Here is a 6,181-nt window from a genome sequence, read left to right as displayed (position 1 = left end):
CGGGAGGGGCGGGGCTCGTGGCCCCTTCTTGGAGAGCTCGGGGGTCCTGGGACCGTCGGGGGCCGCTAGCTCGGGCGGGGGGCGCTGCGGGAAGACCTCCAGCCGCGCGCATCTCTCTTCTGGGCCCGGGTGCACCGGGAGTGCCGGCGAAGCCTCCTGCTCCCCATCGGTTGGATCTGGCCGGGCCGGGCGACAGAGCCCCGAGCTGGGATCTCTCCAACCTGGGGTCTGACCAACAAGGACCGGCAGGGTCATCCCCGCCCGGCTCGAGGTGTGTGGGTCTGGGCGCAGAAGGGGAGCCCCGGGGGTCGCAGGGGGAGCCTCGCAGGACGCCCGGCATCGATCAGTGGCCGCGTGGAGGGGTGAGAAGTGGGGACTGGGCGGGCGGGCGTGAGGTGGACAGCATGGGGAAAGGGGGGGAAGGGGAGGCTCTGTCTGGCCACGCTCGAGAGTGTCCTGGATGTGCGATGGCACCACGCAGAGCGCGCACAGAACTGGTCAGGTGTGGCTCACACCGCACCGTCCCCTCACAGGAGCAGCGAGATCCGCGGGGACCTGACCCCGGTGCGGCACGCCCGGGCCCTCGTGGACGCGCGCGGAGAGCTATGCGCAGACGGCACAAGAGGGTTTCTGCGGTGCCCCAGCCCCTTCCACTCGCCACTGCAGGGGACCTCACCTGTCATGGTGTACTCTGTAGTTTTACGACATCAAGATACTCAAACAGGAACGTTCTTTTCAGGAAGTGCACTGAGAGGCGAGATGGATCCCTATCAGCCTGTCGGTGCCAGACAGCCCCTTGGAGTCCTTCCTACGTGCCTGGTACGCTGCTGAGTGCCGTACATAGGATTTTTCCATCTGTCACAACAGCATTGGACCATGACACATTTATCCAAACGAAAGAAAAATCCCACTCATGTCAACCAGTCCCAAGTTTTCTGACAATTGGAAGAGATGTTACAGATGCCAGGCTAAATCTAAGTTGCATTTTAGTTTATTTATTTATTGGCTGCTGGTCGGTACAGGGATGGAACCCTGGACCTTGGTGTTATCAGCAACTTTAACACCAACCGAGCCAGTCGACCAGCCCCTCCACTTACATTTTAGAGGCCATTGCTGAGAGCTGGAATGATGCCTTTTAATCCAGGAGGACACTTAGACTAAGCCAGTTTTCTCCCACCTTGTTACTGACCTAACAGGCAGGTCAGGCCCTCACAAAGGACATATGAAAATCCCAGGATCTGATTACTGCTCCTCCCATCCCCATACATGGCTATAGGAAAGGCATCATTGGAATTTCAGAGAGCCAAGTCCTCAAAAAGCAATTATGGTGTGGCTTTCAAACCTCGAGCTCTTGGTAAAAGGAACTGGAAAACAGGAAGAAAACACTGTAAATGATAGTAGTTGCATCGCAGATGAAAATTCTTTCAGTAAGGGGGTCATTGGCTTGTTGAATTCTCACCCTTGAAGCCCGACTTTGTTCATCCTTTAGAAAACCTCCTATGCCAGGTAGTGATGCTCCACCCCAGCCATTTATCCAGCTTGCCCGACAGAAGCAAAATGCAAGTCATGATTACCACCAGTGCTTTTCAGAGCCAGTTTCCTAACCAAATACCGAAAATGGCCTTTCGTCACCCTAAAAGACTGAGGAGGGTGATGGAACTATGTTTCTTTGTTTATTTTGGCCAGTATGGGGATCTGAACCCTTGGCCTTGGTATTATCAACATTATGCTCAAACCAACTGAGCTAACTGGCCAGACCCATGATAGCAGTCTGTTAAATGGAGATTTAACAATCAGAAAAGTATAGTGGGAGGGTTCCCTGAAGTGCACAGGTAGTTGAGTGGGAGTTACACAGAGGGGAGTTAGGTTCAGGTCAAGTGCACAAGGGCCAGCCATCCAGCCAGGATGTCCAAGCTGCAGTTTGGGCTGTTTCCCTAGTTGGTTGATCTTGGCAAGTCTCTTCCTTTCCTAAGGCATCAGCTACCCCATGTTTGAAAAAGACCAATTCTTTGAGGCACATACCACCTTCTAGTCCTGCTCATCAATGCACAACCTCACTTGTTGAACTGTGATCCTTGCTTTCCTCTTGACCTCAGGTCTTATCATTGAGGATGGCCCCACAGTTGGTGTGGCCTGTGTACCCAGTCCCTTGGCCTGCGGCCATTCACTCCTGTGGCCTAGCTCTTGTCATCACCCACGGCAGCTCCTCTGTGAAACCTTAAATTCAAATTCCCCACTTTCTGACTCTTTCTTTATCACTCACTTTGTTACTGAAACCCTAAAGGTCCATTTGCTCACTGCTCAGTAGCCAATAATTGAGAAACAAGTGTTGGTGTAAGGAAAGGTAGCCTTTGATCAGGAAGCCGGCAGCCTGGGGAAACGGTGGACTGACTATCTCCACTTTTCCCAGACTTGCCAAAGGGTATTATGGGGACAGGTGGTAGGGTGCTGAGTGGACTATCTCCACTTTTCCCAGACTTGCCAAAGGGTATTATGGGGACAGGTGGTAGGGTGCTGATTCATGGTGATCTAAGCAGGAACGTGCAGGCATTAGATAAACATCAAAGAACTTCTCCGGTGGGAGCTGAATCATGGTGACCATCCTCCATGAAGTCAAATCACGGATTCAGTTCCTATTAACCTCAAAAAGATCTAGTTGGTAAGCTAGTAAAGAATGGCCACCTGGGTTAATAATTTCTTCTGTAATTATTCTGTGTACAGTGTGAGCAAATGTCATTATGTTCTAGCAATCATGTGAACAAGAATCATATTCTAATGTCCAGCTGCAAGCCATGCAGTTCGGGTTACAAGAGTAAGAAAAAAACCTTTTTAATTTAGAAGTTTAATAAAATGGAGTCAGTTCTGTTCATGCTCCTCTTCTTGACTTTACCCTCTGAGACCCACCTTCCTCCCTCTCAGCCTCCTCTCCTCTTCACCTGATGTCTTCCTCCCACTCTCCTGCCATTGTCCCACCTTCTTTAACCTCCCGCCACCACGTTCCCTCGCTTCACGGCCGTCATCACTTCATTCCTTCCTCAGCCCCCCCGCAGTCCACTGACATGGTGCTGCTAAACCCAAAGGATATTTCAGCTGCCAGCCTTGCCTGGCCGTTCCCTCGCTTCACGGCCGTCATCACTTCATTCCTTCCTCAGCCCCCTGCAGTCCACTGACATGGTGCTGCTAAACCCAAAGGATATTTCAGCTGCCAGCCTTGCCTGGCATCAGGGACCCTTCTGTCAAGAAACATCTCCTTCTTTAGCTTTGTGGATGCCACCTGTTTGTCCCCCCTGATGTCTGTCCCTTTGATATGCCTGCTTCTCAGGGTCCTGCCTGGGGCCCCTCTCTTCCCTACACTCCTCCCTGGCTAGTCCCACCCACTCCCATTGTTTCAGGGGCCACATGCAGCCTGGCGACTCCCAAGTCCCACCTCCAGCCTTGATCCCTCTTCCCAGCCTGGGAGACATCTCTGCAGTGCACGTCCCAAGGCCTGCAATTTCACCAAGCCCACAGCTGCATTTGCCATTTTTCCCTCACGTCCCTGCTCCCCCTCCTGGGTTGCCTGTCTCAGGGAATGTTCCATCATCTACCCAGTTGGTGACACTATACACCTGGAGTTATCCTGGGCCCCTCTGCTCCCCATCAAGTTCTGTGAATTCTCCCTCCTAAATGTCTCTGGAATCCCCCTTCTCCCTATCCCCACCTGCATCTATACTAATTCAGGCCATTATCACCTCTGGTCTGCAACATGGCAAGAGCCTCTCACCTTCCAATCTATGAGTGAAAGATCCCCCTTGTGCCTCTCTGTCCCACCCCAGCCCTGTAAAGGTCCCTGTGCCATGGCTTAGAGGTCTTGGAAAGGCATCTTCTCCCTCCTCAGCTTACCTTCCTGGCACTCCTGTATTACGGAGCCACCGAGAATTCAGCTCAGCATCCTTTGCTCCTGGAGGCCTGGGCCACACGCCACACAGCACCCTGCAGTACGCTCAATCAGACTTTGTTCCTCATCAGATCTGGGCTTGATGGCAAGACTTGTGTCTTGCTCACCGCCATCCCCAGTTCCTGGCACTGGGCTTTGGAATCCTTTGGATTTAGTCGGTGCTCAAAAAACATCTGCTACATTCTATGTAATAAGAAAACTGAAATTGGCCCCATAGGACTTGCTCCAGGTTAATTTCTAAGAGTGTTCTCTTTACCAAAATATATGTTAATATATGGTAATTGTAGCTCACTTCAGTCAAGTATGCCAAATAGTAAACATAAATTAACTTCCAAAGTGGAGAAGGAGAAAACGTGCCAGTTTCCATGATGACTGCAAAGCAAATGGTCTCCATGCAGTCTCCTGCTGTGTAGCCCTAGGAATTGGACTGAGTCATATTTCTATTTCCAAAGTCAGTAGAACATCATTCCTCTAACTCAGTTGAATAATTTTTGTTTTTTCCCCCAAAAAGATAAATGTTGAAAACAAGAAAGTAAATTTAAAATACTAACAGTAATTAACATGCGCCAAACCAGTTTCTCAGGCATTAGTGGGGGTGGGGTGGGGGGTCTGTAATAGAATCTCCTGGGACACCTGTTTAATGCATATTTTGGACCTGAACCATGATGCACCAGAACCTCTGAGGGCATCCCCAGGGAATCTGGATCTCTCAGGCAGGATCCCCCACAGGTGCTGCTGCTCCACGTGATCATCGCTTGGGCAGCCTCCAGCAAACGCCACCAGCTGCATGTGTCTACTCTTAAGTTCCTTCCACCAGAGAAGCAGCTTTTCAGATGTGAAGAGCTACACTGTGTTCAGTCACTGGGATTTGCTCAGTCATGTAACTGACATCTACTGTGTCCCAAGTACTGTGCTGGCACAAGGGATGCAGCAAAGACCGGGACAAACAAGGCCCTACGCTCTCGGGTCTGAGTTTGGTTTGGGTTGTGGGGGCTGGAGTGGCAGGGTGCAGCCAAGTATGTGAGTGGTAGGTGCTGTGGAAGACAGTAAAACAGAACAGTGGTAGTGGGTGGATGAAAAGGCCTCTCTGAGGAGGGGACAGTTGAGCTGAGGCCATGGGGAGCAAGAGGGAGGGTGGCATGGGATGGGGGAGGAGAAAGAGGCTGGGGCCAGACAGTAGGGCCTGGCAGCTCCTGTTTCATTCCAAAGCGTGAGGGAAGCCACTGGGGACTTAACAGAGAGGGCTGACAAGATGTGATTTTTGTTTTTAAAGGGTCACTCTGGCTGCTGCGTGGAGAATGGATGGGAGGGTGGGCATGAGGAGGAGGCCGTGGCATCCACCCAAGCTAGAGATGCTGTTGGTGTGGGCTGGGGGGAGCATGCAGGACCAGGAGCTGCTGATGGGGGGCTGAGGAGAGGGACAAGAAAAACAGGAACCAGGAGGGATGTTCTACTGACTTTGGAAATAGAAATATGATTCAGTCCAATTCCTAGGGTTACAAAGCAGGAGACTGCTTGAGCTCAAGCAACTGTGCCAATGGCAGCACAATTTACCAAGGTGGGAAATAGATGAAGAGGATGCTGGAGGGCCCTAGTTCAAGTTGTTCTTATACAAAGCTCGAGGTACCCATTAGACCTCCATGGGGAGATGTCGAGCAGGTAGCTGGACATGAGTCTGGGGCTCCAAAGGGAAGCCGTAGCCACAAACTCAGAAGGCACTGGTGAAGATGATGGTTAAAGCCATGGGCTTAGTAAGGTCTCCTGGGGCCTGCGTGTTAAAGAGGACAGAAGACGACGCTCTGAGTCTTCCCAGCACAGAAGTTTGAGCAGAGGAGAAACAAGCAAGGGAAAGGCAGAAAGCCAGCCAGGAGAGGCTCCTGTCAGGGCTGCTAAGTCTGAAAAACTGTACAGAGGACACCCTGGGGCTGGATTTGGCAAGACCAGTAGGAGCTCAGTGGGATGGAGGAGGAGAGGTGGGGAGGTGGAAGCAAAGGGGAACCCTGGGAATTGGGCTGAGAACGGGGGGAGACAAAGGGGGGAGGGGGTGTAGGAGACACCAGAGCATGTTTGCTGATGGGAGCAAGCCAGAGATCCAGGAGACTGGACTGGCGACTGGTCAGCACTGCACCAGGAGTGAGGGCAGGGTGCACAGCCGGGGGCTGTGGGCCAGGAGGGCTGGGCCTGAGGGCTTCTGCTTTCTCCAAGCTCCACACAGTTATCCTTGGAGGGAAGGGAAAGGCCTGA

The sequence above is a fragment of the Galeopterus variegatus genome, unplaced genomic scaffold, assembly GCF_000696425.1.
Source record: "Galeopterus variegatus unplaced genomic scaffold, G_variegatus-3.0.2 Scaffold164, whole genome shotgun sequence".
NCBI classification, from domain to species: Eukaryota; Metazoa; Chordata; class Mammalia; order Dermoptera; family Cynocephalidae; genus Galeopterus; species Galeopterus variegatus.
Note: the sequence above shows the minus strand (reverse complement) of the source record.